This window comes from Zingiber officinale, chromosome 10A (genome assembly GCF_018446385.1).
Source record: "Zingiber officinale cultivar Zhangliang chromosome 10A, Zo_v1.1, whole genome shotgun sequence".
NCBI classification, from domain to species: Eukaryota; Viridiplantae; Streptophyta; class Magnoliopsida; order Zingiberales; family Zingiberaceae; genus Zingiber; species Zingiber officinale.
The window spans coordinates 84,144,157-84,157,102 of NC_056004.1; the positions used below are offsets into that span (position 1 = coordinate 84,144,157).

The 12,946-nt window shown below is 41.5% G+C and overlaps 1 non-coding gene across 1 annotated transcript; it reads left to right on the plus strand.

Annotated features, from left to right (window-relative positions):
* Window positions 1-12,622: 12,622 nt before the first annotated feature.
* Window positions 12,623-12,728, plus strand: LOC122028465. The gene has a single exon (XR_006124833.1). It is a non-coding gene; the product is annotated as a small nucleolar RNA R71 (small nucleolar RNA).
* The last annotated feature ends 218 nt before the right edge of the window (window positions 12,729-12,946 follow it).

The following is a 12,946-nucleotide window of genomic DNA, read 5'->3' on the forward strand; positions in this document are numbered from 1 at the left end:
TGTTATCATGCTTTCTATTTTTATGGTAAATGAAATTAAAATGATATAAACTAGAATTAGCATGCTCTTTACCATTTCTAAGAGAAATTGCATCAATAAATGTTACCTTGGGTTTGCTCTCAAGAGCTCCCCTTGACTTGTGCTTCCTCTTTTGGGCTTGACCGAGTTCTTCCCCTTTGGACATTGGCTCCGGTAATATCATTTTTGATTATACAAGAAACACACTATGTGCTCCTTGCTCTTTTTTGTTGTGAGGGCGATCTCCTTGGACTTCTCCTTGCCCTTTGATGCCACTTGGCCCTTGTTCTTGGTCAATTTGGGGCACTTGCTCTTATAGTGCCCATGTTCCCTACACTCAAAACATATAATATGATTTTTATTTTTACTTGAGCTAATTATACCTTCACTGGAGGGATGACATTTAATTCTCTGTTTGATTTTGCTTGTGTTGTGGAGGTTGCCCCATCTTCTTCTTCTCTTGACCCGGAAGTAGAAGTTTTTCCTTTTTCTTGATCCGGTGTCAATGAAGGTCGCTCCCCCTCAATCCTCAGGGTGGAGGTCTCTTCATCTTCACCCTCTACATGGAACAAAGAGTATGCTCCCTCTTTGTCCTTTTCATTGCACTCCATTGAGGATGAAGCTTCTTATTCTTCTGATGTTGAGCATCTCTCAACCTTGGTGTCCTCCTCCTTTTGGTCTTGCTCCAATGAGTTGCCCTCTTTAGATTTCTCTTGGTTTGGTGTAGTGGAGGGTTCTTCATGAAGCTTGGCCAATTTGCTCCATAATTCTTTTGCATCTTCAAATTCTCCAATTTTTCATAGAATTGTGCTTGGCAATAAATTAACCAATAATTTAGTTACATTGTCATTCGCCTCGTATCTTTGGATTTGCTCTTGACTCCATTTGCTCTTCTTGAGGATTTTGTCTTTTGAATTCTTTGGAGCTTCGAAACCTTCCATTAGAGCAAACTATTACTCTATCTATATCATAAGGTTATTTTCGATTCTTGATTTCCAAGAATCGAAGCTTATTGATATGAATGGTGGAGGCGCCCTTGTGTCAAATCCGAGTCCATTGTTCGCTCTCCGCAAGTGTACGGAAATATCGCAAGTAATATAAAAGATTATCGTATCCACAGGGACTGGAATAAATACTAGAAATGTTTCAACACGAGCTAGCCAAACAACTAATCAATTGGTTTCCAAAAGCTAAAGGTAACTAAATGAAAAGTAAACATAGAAATGAAAGATCAATAAACAAGATTATGGGCTATGATAAAGGAATGTTCTAGGAGTTTTGGTTTCTTTGTAAGATTCCTCAATGTAAATGATCTACCAAACCATATTTCTCAATTGTCCAACATTTATAGAAGGTTGCCGGTTCTCTCTTGCAATAGACAACCGACCTAGGACTGAAATCTATACCTAAATGTGATCAAGAAGATATGAACTTATGTTGTCCTTACACGGGATTGTTCCTGTCACGAAGATCCCTCAAATGATCAACACAAGATCATACTCCTCAACCCATAAGATATAAAGATTAATCCCTAAATCTATCCTACCCTCTTGAATTATCCTCCTTTTCCCTAAATCTTATCCCTCAAACGTCCTTACACGGGCTTGCACCTTTCGCGTGCTTCCCTCAGAAAATCGAGTAGGAGATAATCTTTATAAGATCCATAGGACATTCAAACAATCAATCAAGAATGTGAATTATGTCCACATCACAACAATACATTCAAGATCGAATTGATACAAACAAGACAATATTATAGAGACAAGGAAATGACAAATCCACAAGAGTTTACATCAATTCATCATACAAATACTCCCTCATCCTAAAACAAAGAGATCTACTCCATGAATCGAAGAGAGAAATCCAAAAATATAAAGATTACAAGCATTTCTTGATCCCCAATCCAAGAAGAGGAGAGAAAGAAAACTTATCTAAGATGAAGCTTGGTCTTCGGATCCAATCCACGCTCCCAGAGTCGATTCCGTTGAAGATCCGCCTTTAGATCGCCCAGAAATCCTCCCAAGATTGGAAGGAAAGCCCTAAATCTCACTCTCTCCCCTTTCAAATCTTGAAGAAGGGTTTAAATAGAGGTATAGTTTGGGCGCCATACGGCTCCGTGGCACGACCGTGTGAGGTTCACACGGCCCTGCCCACTCTCCTCTCTGCCAGCCTTGCACTGCCGTGTGTGAGACACGACCGTGGCAAACATCCACCAATGGCCCCTTACACGGCCGTGTAGATCTACACGGCCTGAACTGTCTTAGCCTCTGGAAATCTGGCACGACCGTGTGATGCACACGACCTACTTCCTTCCCTGCCACTGAGAACCTCACACGGCCGTGTGAGACACATGACCGAGGCTTCTCCTGTCTCTGGAAAACTCACATGGCCGTGTGATGCACACGACCTAGGCTTCTTCTCATGTCTGGGTTCTTCAGATCCTTACACGGTTGTGTGAGGTTCACACGGCCATGACCACTTCGTTTCTTGCTGCAGCCTTCTGGCCCGTGATCTCCACACGGCCTGGGCAACCCCCCAGAGCAGGGCAGTGCGTGGTTCAGGTAGGGCACCTTCTTCCCTTGCTTTGCTCACAGATTTGGCTTCGAACACGAAATCTTTACCAATTTCGACTCCTGTGTACAGAAAATGCACAAAAGCAGATCTCCGAACAAAGAGAGTAAATATGCTAAAAAGGAAAGCTGAAAGTATGAAAATGCATAGATCAAGCATGCTCAAAGTATGTGAATGTGCGTCAAAACATGTCAATAAGTGTATACAATCTACGCACATCACACCCCCAGACTTAAACCTTTGCTTGCCCTCAAGCAAAATGCTGCAATCTACATTCATATTTTCTACAACACATTCATGAACCATAGTGTACTTTCCTAACTCTATCAAAAAGTTTCACTAACAAGCATGATCATGAAAACAAAGTCAAGTATGGCTCAAGCATAAGTATCTTGTGCTCAGTGCAAAAATAACTCAAAACTCTTCAAGTTTCAATTTATGTCCTAGTCAAGTCATCATCAAATTTGAATTCCTAATGTTTCTAGTGATGGACAAGTAACCAGTGATAGACACTTACTTGCCAAACACTTGGTTCATATTTCTCAATCAACCCATGGTCTCAAAGGCGTACTCAATCTTAAGAGAAGCTAAGCAGTCATTTCCCCAGTAACCCAACTCGGTCTCAAAGGGGTGACTTGCTAAATTCCACTCACGACAACTGTTTTTTATATCCCTTATTCATTTTATTTCATTGCTTTTTTTTTCAAAATTTTTTTTTCATAAGCATTTGCATTGTGCAAACTTATTTCACAAGTGTACTTTTAGCACAAATGTTGGGATATTTTGATTTTTCCAAATGAGCTTGCATGAGTTGAGCCTCATCCAGTAACCAAAATGAAGTTTGAAAAATCACCATGGAAATCAAGTACAAAACAAACAAGATGAATCATGATTATTTCAATGATATCAACCATTCAAGCATCAAGTCAAGTGTAGTGAAAGTAAGATCCTTAAGGTCAAGCCAAAACTAAAACTCATTTCCATAAGATACTTAGCTTATTTCATGCTACTCAAGATAGAGAAAAGAGGTACATAAAGCTTACTACTAGCATCATTTAAAACATCATGAATCTAGATAATAAACGTGCTAGTATTTTGCATTAAGGAACAAAGAATCATGATATGATGAATGATGCAACTAACAAAAAACAAAAAATTTATTATGTAAAAACTAAACTAAATCAAATGCATCCCCCTAGACTTAAACTTTTCATTGTCCCAATGAAAACTAAAAATAATGTGGAGAAGATTTATGAAATTTAGAGAAGTTACCAAGTAATGAGATCCAAATTGTTGACATTCATATTTTAAAAATACTCCTCTATCCAATGCTCACATTCCTCCACAACTTTGAATTCTATAAAAATAAGATAGACAAGAAAAATTAAGTAGAGGATACATATTTATTATAAAGAAAGAACTAAAGACATAAAAGAAAATAAGGAAAATGAACTTGCGTTGCCTCCCAAGAAGCGCTTGTTTAAGGTCATTAGCTCGACCACCTCATTAGATTCATCGAAATCTTGCTCTTGGAGGGGTAAGATATTTTAGTACCCTCCTACCAAGGGCTCCTATTATGGAGAGAGCTTTCATCAAAGGAGCTACAAAGTAAAGTATAACTCTCTCCATCTTCGTCTTCTTGGAAATTTTTTCAGGTGGTCGAAGACGGTTCAGATTGAGCTTCCAATTATTGGCCCATGTGAAATCAGCACATCCAAAAGAAAAACAAATCTCCCACAAGCATGTTATATAGTATAGAGCTAGAACCATATCAAGATAAGATGAATAAGTAATAAAAACTGAATCACATCCAACAAAGTCAATTATAGGTACCTCTATAAAGTTTTCCAAAAGATCACAAGAAATACTTGTTGGTGCAACCTTAGGTCAAGGTTGACCTGGTTGACCCGACTCGAGGTGACTTGACTCGAGTTGTGTTTTGATGTTTGACTTGGGAAGATTGTCGGTGCAACCTTAGGTCAAGGTTGACCTAGTTGAGTTGCATGTTGATGTTTGACACTCGTGAGAGAGTTCTATTCTTGATGTGAGACAAGAATAGATGGTTGGGAGTTTATTGGTCCAACCCTAGGTCAATGATTGACCTGGTTGACCCAAAAAGTCCAAGTATGGAGACTTGGCACTGGAAAAGTCCAAGCAGGGAGCTTGGCACGGGAAAAGTCCAAGCAGGGAGCTTGGCAAGTGGGAAAGTCCTAACTGGGATGTTAGGCAGTGTGGAAAGTCTTGGTGAGTGAAGCCAGGCAGTGGGAAAGTCCTGGTGAGTGAAGCCAGGCAGTTGGAAAGTCCTGATGAGTGAAGCCAGGCAGTTGGAAAGTCCTGGTGAGTGAAGCCGGGCAGATTGGAAATCCTGGTGAGTGAAGCCAGGTAAAAACCCTAGTGAGTGAAGCTAGGTGAAAGTCCTGGTGAGTGAAGCCGGGCAAGGAAAAATCCAGATGGATCAAGGGTGATCGGACATCTGGTGTTGAGAAGGTCAAGTAGGTCAAGGGGGCGGATACTTGACACGAAGAGAAAAGTCCAAGTGGGTCAAAGGTTGACCGGACACTTGGTAGGGAGTCTTAGCAGGTCAAGAGTGACGGATGCTAAGCATGAGATACCAATAGGTCAAGGTTGACGGATATTGGTTTGGAAGACTTGGAACTTGGTTTGGGCAAACCCAAGCTCGGATCGATCGTGGATCGATCCCGATCTGTTGGTATCGATCGATCGGTGACCGATCGGATAACGATCGATGGCTTCGAGGTTCTTGATCGGTCTGCAGAGACCGATCGAAGCAACGAAGGCAAAGAGAAAGGAGGATCGGTCGGGACCGATCCATACCTGATCGGTCCACACCGATCAGAGACGATCAGAGAACTTGGGCGAGTTCTCTGTGAAGAGTGCTGATCGGTCTGGGGACCGATCAGCACAGGTCCTGATCGGTCCCCAAGACCGATCAGAGAGGATCTGGACCGATCAGGCTTCAGCCTGATCGGTCCACGCACTAGCCGTTGCGTAAGCAACGGCTAGTTCTCTGCTCTTCTTCTTCGCAGGTATAAAAGAGGGCTACAGGACTTCGGTGATTTCTTCTTCTTTAGCTACTTCTTCTTCCTTCTGGAAGTTCTCTCCTGCCTGAAGCTTCTGCTTCTTCTTCTTGCTGAGCTTTGTTGAGCTCGTTGGGTGCTGAAGCTTCGCGTGAGCTTCTTCCTGTTGCTGGTTTTCTAGCTAGGCTTGGATCCGAGAAGCTGCTGCTTCACCAGGGTTCCTGCTGACTTCAAGAAGGCAAGCAAGTGTTGTTTACATTTCTGTTCTTGTTTTCTTGTTCCTATTTGTACTCCTATTGCTGTTGCAAAGATTGTGGTGAGGTTTCTCCACCCACAAGGAGTATCTATTAGCCGGGTTTCCGGGGACTCATCCACCGACGGATTGGTAGGCTTCGTCCACCTTACGGACACGCCGAGGAGTAGGAGTTCATCTCCGAACCTCGTTATATGGTTTGTCTTTCTTCTCCTGTTTTCTTTCTACGTTGTATTTCCGCTGCACTAACCCAATCGTAGGAAGAAACGCGAAAGATTGGGGTCGGCTATTCACACCCCCCTCTCTAGCCGTACGAAGGATCCTAACAAGTGGTATCAGAGCGAGGTCGCTCTTCATCGGATCAACACCCGTGGGAGCAAAGCTAGAGAATGGATCTCTATGGAGAAGACATCACCATTCCACCCTTCTACGAATGCGGTGACTTCGCGTATTGGAAGGTAAGGATGAAGTACTTTCTTATGACTAACATAATGAATTGGTTTTGTGTACAAGAAGGTTTTATTCCTCCGGTGGATAAGGAAGGAAAACCACTTGAGAAGAAGGAGTGGACAAGAGAACAAATTCACAAATCCGAAATCAATGAAGAGGTAACGAGAATAATTGAATTTTCATTGCCTTCTAACATCTTGTGTAAGATAGGTTACAACAATGCCAAGGAATTATGGGATAACTTGGCCAAGTTCCATGAGGGAAGCTCAAATTCAAGCCATGAAGAGGAGCTAAGTGAGCCAAGTAGCTCACATCATGGAGGAGAGGAATTAGAAGTTGAGGGTTACTCAACATCTAAGGACGAAGAGGAGGAGAGTTCTTCTTCAAGTTCGGAGCAAGAAGAAGAAGCTTCTACCTCCGAAAGGGATGAAGAAGAGAGCTCGCATCCACCCTCAACCCTAGGTAACTCAAGCAATTTAAGTTCAATTAAATTACACATTATGTGCTTTGAGTGTAGGGAACATGGACATTACAAGAGTAAGTGTCCGAAGAGGGTAAGAAAGACTCCACCGGCGCCAAAGGTCAAGGAAGCCGGAGTCCCGAAACGCAAGGGCAAGGAGCACATCGTGTGCTTCCATTGCAAGCAAAGGGGACACTATAGGAGCCATTGTCCCAGGGGGAGGCAACCTCACAAGGGCAAGAGACCGGACACATCGATAGGGGGAGCTAAGGCAAACCCTAAGGTAACCTCTAAGGTTCATTTTTGCAATTCTAATAAAATGCATGCTAGGAATTTTATTGCACTTGTCGATAATAACAAGCATGATAACCTTAGGAATCAATACATGTGCTTAGGAGCTAAACATGTTAGCCTAGGTATGGATAACACTAGAAATACCAACCCTAGGATTAACGCTTCTAAAGTTAAGGAAAACTTAGGTAGGAATCCCAAATCAACTAGACATATGCCTAGGAATGCCTCAAAGAACAATGACAAATTAAAACTTAAGGTATTAGAGAAGGAGAATCAAGTCTTGAGGTCAAGACTTGATACTTTGGAAAAGGCTCTTAAGAACTTGGAGAAGTCATCTCTAGGGTTTAAGGGTCAAAAACCAATGTCCAAGGACAAGAAACCTAAGTCCCAAGTGGTCAAGCCCACTTATCATAGTGTTCCATTCGATTATGGAACAAAACCTAGGGCTAGGAAGACCACCACCAAGGTCACAAGGGGAGTCACCCCTAGAGTTGATCTTGATGAGTCCCAAATGACCAAGGCTTCAAAGCCTAGGAGGGTCATTAGGAGGGTTGCTAGGGAAGTCATCCCTAGTGAATATTTAGTGAACCCAATGAGCTCACATAGATATTGGGTTCCTAGGAGTATCTTCTCTATCCCATAGATGGGTTAGAGAGTGTCAACTCCAATTAGAAGGGTAGTTAACCCAACTTTGAGGAAATTGACACTCAAGGAGCATTTTCAAGGTTTTGATAACCTTTGAAAATGAAAAAGAATTATTATTTACTCCTTGAAGAGTAAATTGTGCCATATTTGAAAAATATCGATTTTAATCTTATTTGGCACAATTTAAGAAAACCTAGAGAAATACCATAATTGGGATTTTGGTTTTCTCTTAGGGATATATGGGCAATCTAGGGTTAGATTTTAAGTTAGCTAAGGCTAAGGATACTTAGATAGGGAATTTAGGTATTTTATTTGTGCTAACTTGCCATGATTGGTTGCCATATGCCATGCCATGACATCATATTTGTTTTATTATCATTTGAAATGTCATGATAATGCTTAGGCTAGTTTATATATCATGCTTTATTTAAGTTTTCAAACTTTATGCCATGACATCATGACATTGGCACATGTTTTTACTTATGATATCATTATATGCCATGTCATCATCTCTTGCATTATAATCAATGAAATTGATTTGAGGACAAACATATAATTTGATATTGAGATCAAATTGGTGTTTAGAAAATGCATGAGAACTTAGCCTAAGTTGACCTTAACCCATATCTCACATCAAATTGACTTGAATGTGGTTTGATACACCTTAGATGTGTGTGAGATATTAGGATCATGAGTTAGGATCAAGGTGCATTGTCCTTGTACCTAGATGACCCTAATTCAAGAAATTAAGGATCATAGGGAAAGTTTGTGTACAAGTCATGTACATCTAGCCCTAAGATTATGGTCCTAAATTCAAATGGTTTTAAAAGCATTTTAAAATTGATTTGAAAAACCTTGATGAAGCTTTCCTAGTGATAGCATTCATCATTGAACATTGTGATACAAAGTTGAGTTAAACTTGAACTATCTCAAAGTTTTTGAACTTTGTATCAAGATTGAAAAATGGAAACTATTTTCATAGAAAACTATTTTTCCTTGATAGTGTATGATATGAGGAATGTATCCTCAAAGTTTCGTAATTTTTGGAATTTTCTGTATTTTTCTGTGAGTTTCTGAACTTCTCCCGGAGAGAAAATCAGAAATCTCTAGTTTCAGTGGCTGGATCGGTCCGGGGACCGATCCAGGGAAGATCTGATCGGTCTGCGGACCGATCCAGAGTATTGTGGATCGGTCTGCAGACCGATCCAGTGAGTTCGAGCACTGGAGCGATCCGGTGAAGGCTGATCGGTCTGGGGACCGATCAGAGCGTGCCAATTTCTGATTTTTGACTGTTTGTCTGAAATTTCAGTTATGGAAGTGGTGTTTTGGATTTCTAAAGGGTTGGAACTCTCAAAGACATTGTTGGTGCAATGGTCAAGGGAGAGTTGACCTTTAGGGGAGTTTACCTAATTGTCAAGGGGAGTTGACTTTTAGGGGAGTTTTTACTCCTTACGACTTTTGAGGATTAGTGATATGGGATTATCACTAATTTGATTGTTGAGTTTAGTATCAAGGGAGAAATTAAGAGTTTCAATGAAAGGTATGAGACTTTCATTAGGAAGAAACTTTTGACCTTGATACCCTCCTTTTTCTTTTTGTGTGTCAAAAAGAGTGTTCATTGGAGAGTTATTGGAGAACCCAAGTTAGGTTATCGGGTTAACCTAAGCTAGGGGAAGAATGTCAAGGAATGATCAAGGAAGAACATTGGAATTCTTTTTGATGTCTGTCAAAAAGGAGGAGAATTATTGGAGAACCCAAGTTAGGTTATCGGGTTAACCTAAGGGGAGAATGTCCAGAGAATGTTCAAGGAAAGAACATTGGACATTGGAAGATGAGTGGAAAACCTAAGTTAGGTTATCGGGTTAACCTAACTTGATTATGGGTTTTGTCAAACATCAAAAAGGGGGAGATTGTTGGTGCAACCTTAGGTCAAGGTTGACCTGGTTGACCCGACTCGAGGTGACTTGACTCGAGTTGTATTTTGATGTTTGACTTGGGAAGATTGTCGGTGCAACCTTAGGTCAAGGTTGACCTAGTTGAGTTGCATGTTGATGTTTGACACTCGTGAGAGAGTTCTATTCTTGATGTGAGACAAGAATAGATGGTTGAGAGTTTATTGGTCCAACCCTAGGTCAAGGATTGACCTGGTTGACCTGAAAAGTCCAAGTATGGAGACTTGGCACTGGAAAAGTCCAAGCAGGGAGCTTGGCACGGGAAAAGTCCAAGCAGGGAGCTTGGCAAGTGGGAAAGTCCTAACTGGGATGTTAGGCAGTGTGGAAAGTCTTGGTGAGTGAAGCCAGGCAGTGGGAAAGTCCTGGTGAGTGAAGCCAGGCAGTTGGAAAGTCCTGATGAGTGAAGCCAGGCAGTTGGAAAGTCCTGGTGAGTGAAGCCGGGCAGATTGGAAATCCTGGTGAGTGAAGCCAGGTAAAAACCCTAGTGAGTGAAGCTAGGTGAAAGTCCTGGTGAGTGAAGCCGGGCAAGGAAAAATCCAGATGGATCAAGGGTGATCGGACATCTGGTGTTGAGAAGGTCAAGTAGGTCAAGGGAGTGACCGGATACTTGACACGAAGAGAAAAGTCCAAGTGGGTCAAAGGGATTGACCGGACACTTGGTAGGGAGTCTTAGCAGGTCAAGAGAGTGACCAGATGCTAAGCATGAGATACCAATAGGTCAAGGTTGACCGGATATTGGTTTGGAAGACTTGGAACTTGGTTTGGGCAAAACCCAAGCTCTGGATCGATCAGTGGATCGATCGAGCTCTGATAGTTTGATCGATCCGGTGACCGATCGGATAACGATCGATGGCTTATTGAGGTTCTTCTGATCGGTCTGCAGAAAGCGAACGAAGGCAAAGAAAAAAGGAGGGATCGGTCCGTGTGTGATTACTGATCGGTCCACGGACCGATCAGGAGACGATCGAGAACTTCGAGTTCTGCGAGAAATCTGATCGGTGCGGGGACCGATCAGGCAGTCCTGATCGGTCCCAAGGCCGATCGAGAAGAGATCTGGACCGATCAGGCTTCAGCCTGATCGGTCCACGCACTAGCCGTTGCATAAGCAACGGCTAGTTCTCTGTTCTTCTTCTTCGCAGGTATAAAAGAGGGCTACAGGACTTCGGTGATTTCTTCTTCTTTAGCTACTTCTTCTTCCTTCTGTAAGTTCTCTCCTGCCTGAAGCTTCTGCTTCTTCTTCTTGCTGAGCTTTGTTGAGCTCGTTGGGTGCTGAAGCTTCGCGTGAGCTTCTTCCTGTTGCTGGTTTTCTAGCTAGGCTTGGATCCGAGAAGCTGCTGCTTCACCAGGGTTCCTGCTGACTTCAAGAAGGCAAGCAAGTGTTGTTTACATTTCTGTTCTTGTTTTCTTGTTCCTATTTGTACTCCTATTGCTGTTGCAAAGATTGTGGTGAGGTTTCTCCACCCACAAGGAGTATCTATTAGCCGGGTTTCCGGGGACTCATCCACCGACGGATTGGTAGGCTTCGTCCACCTTACGGACACGCCGAGGAGTAGGAGTTCATCTCCGAACCTCGTTATATGGTTTGTCTTTCTTCTCCTGTTTTCTTTCTACGTTGTATTTCCGCTGCACTAACCCAATCGTAGGAAGAAACGCGAAAGATTGGGGTCGGCTATTCACACCCCCCTCTCTAGCCGTACGAAGGATCCTAACAATACTAACCTTACTTTGCTGAGAAATACTTAAAATTTCTAAACATATAGATGTGACTTCCTCTGAATCAAATGATGGTTCTGGCTCTAGCTCAGGTGTTGATGATATCAATGATGGTGATTCTTGAGACTCTGCTAGCTCTGCATAAGTCCCTACACATTGTTCCATAACATGATCAATTCTTAAAACCTCTAAGGGTTGTGTTGACAAAGGTGGTGATCCTTGAGATGCTGCTTCCACAACACAACTCCCTACACATTCTTCCATATCATCATCATCAACACATACATCAAAAAATAAACCAACATCTATGTCCTCAATAGGAGAATCAATAACAAGAGGATCAATAACTTCACTTGCAGTTTTAAGTTGATCTACCACATTACATTCATCATTTGAAAATTCAATGTCACTATAACACCCTATAAAATTTTGAGGTAGATCTGAAAACTTATTTACCACTGCATTATCTTCACAATCCTCATCTGAAGAGTCTTCATCTTTATACAAATTCAAAAATTTGCACTCAACCTTACCAGTGTCACAGAATTTTTTAAAGTCATAGTTCTCATTGACCCCCACTAACCTTTGTGGAAAAGGAACCCTTAGTGAAGGTCTTGGGAAATGTACTTCTAATTTCCCATATTCCCTTTTAGCTTGTGGAGGAGATTCAACTTGCTTATCTAGTGTTAGTATGATCAATCGTTGAGGGAAAGGTACTTGTGGCATTTGTGAACCTCCTGGAATAATGGAACTGAGTTCATGTGGTCTTCTATTGTTCTCCTCAATTCTAAACATATCCTTCTTCAAAATTTCTTCATGATTTTTGCCACTTCTCAACCCAACATCATCACACTTTTCATTAGATCTTGACTGTGTAGGAGGGGGATCTTCTTTAAACCATTTTGAAACAATACCATCAAGCTTTGCCCCCAAATGTTTGAACTCCTCACTCTGTGACTTGTGAATTTAAACATTTTTAGGTGGTTGAACTTCATTTTGTTTGACAGGCTCTCTTACATTTATGGCTTGCACTTCTTGAATATCTGAGGGAAATTCCATCCAACTTTTGTTTGACCATTCATGGAGGTTTAATATCACTTGATCAATTAATGAATAAGCTTCATCTACACTTTTGTCCATAAAAGAACCTCCAGCTGATGAATCCAATAAACTCTTGTCTGAGAAAGAAATTCTCCCATAGAATATGTGCAATATCAACTATTTTTCAAAACCATGATGAGGGCACTGTCTTTGAAGACTCTTGAATCTATCCCATGCTTCAAATAATGATTCTCCATATGCCTGAGCAAAATTTGTTATGCAATTCCTCATATACACTGTTCTACTTGGAGGGAAAAAATGATTCAGAAATTGCTTCTCCAATTGTTCCCAACTTGTGATGCTTTGAGGACAGAGAAAATATAGCCAAGTCCTTACTTTATCCTTGATATTGAAAGGAAATGCCATCAATCGAACTGCATCTGTTGATACTCCTTCATATTTCACCAAATCACAAATCTCTAAAAATGTTTCAAGATGCAGATAAGGACTT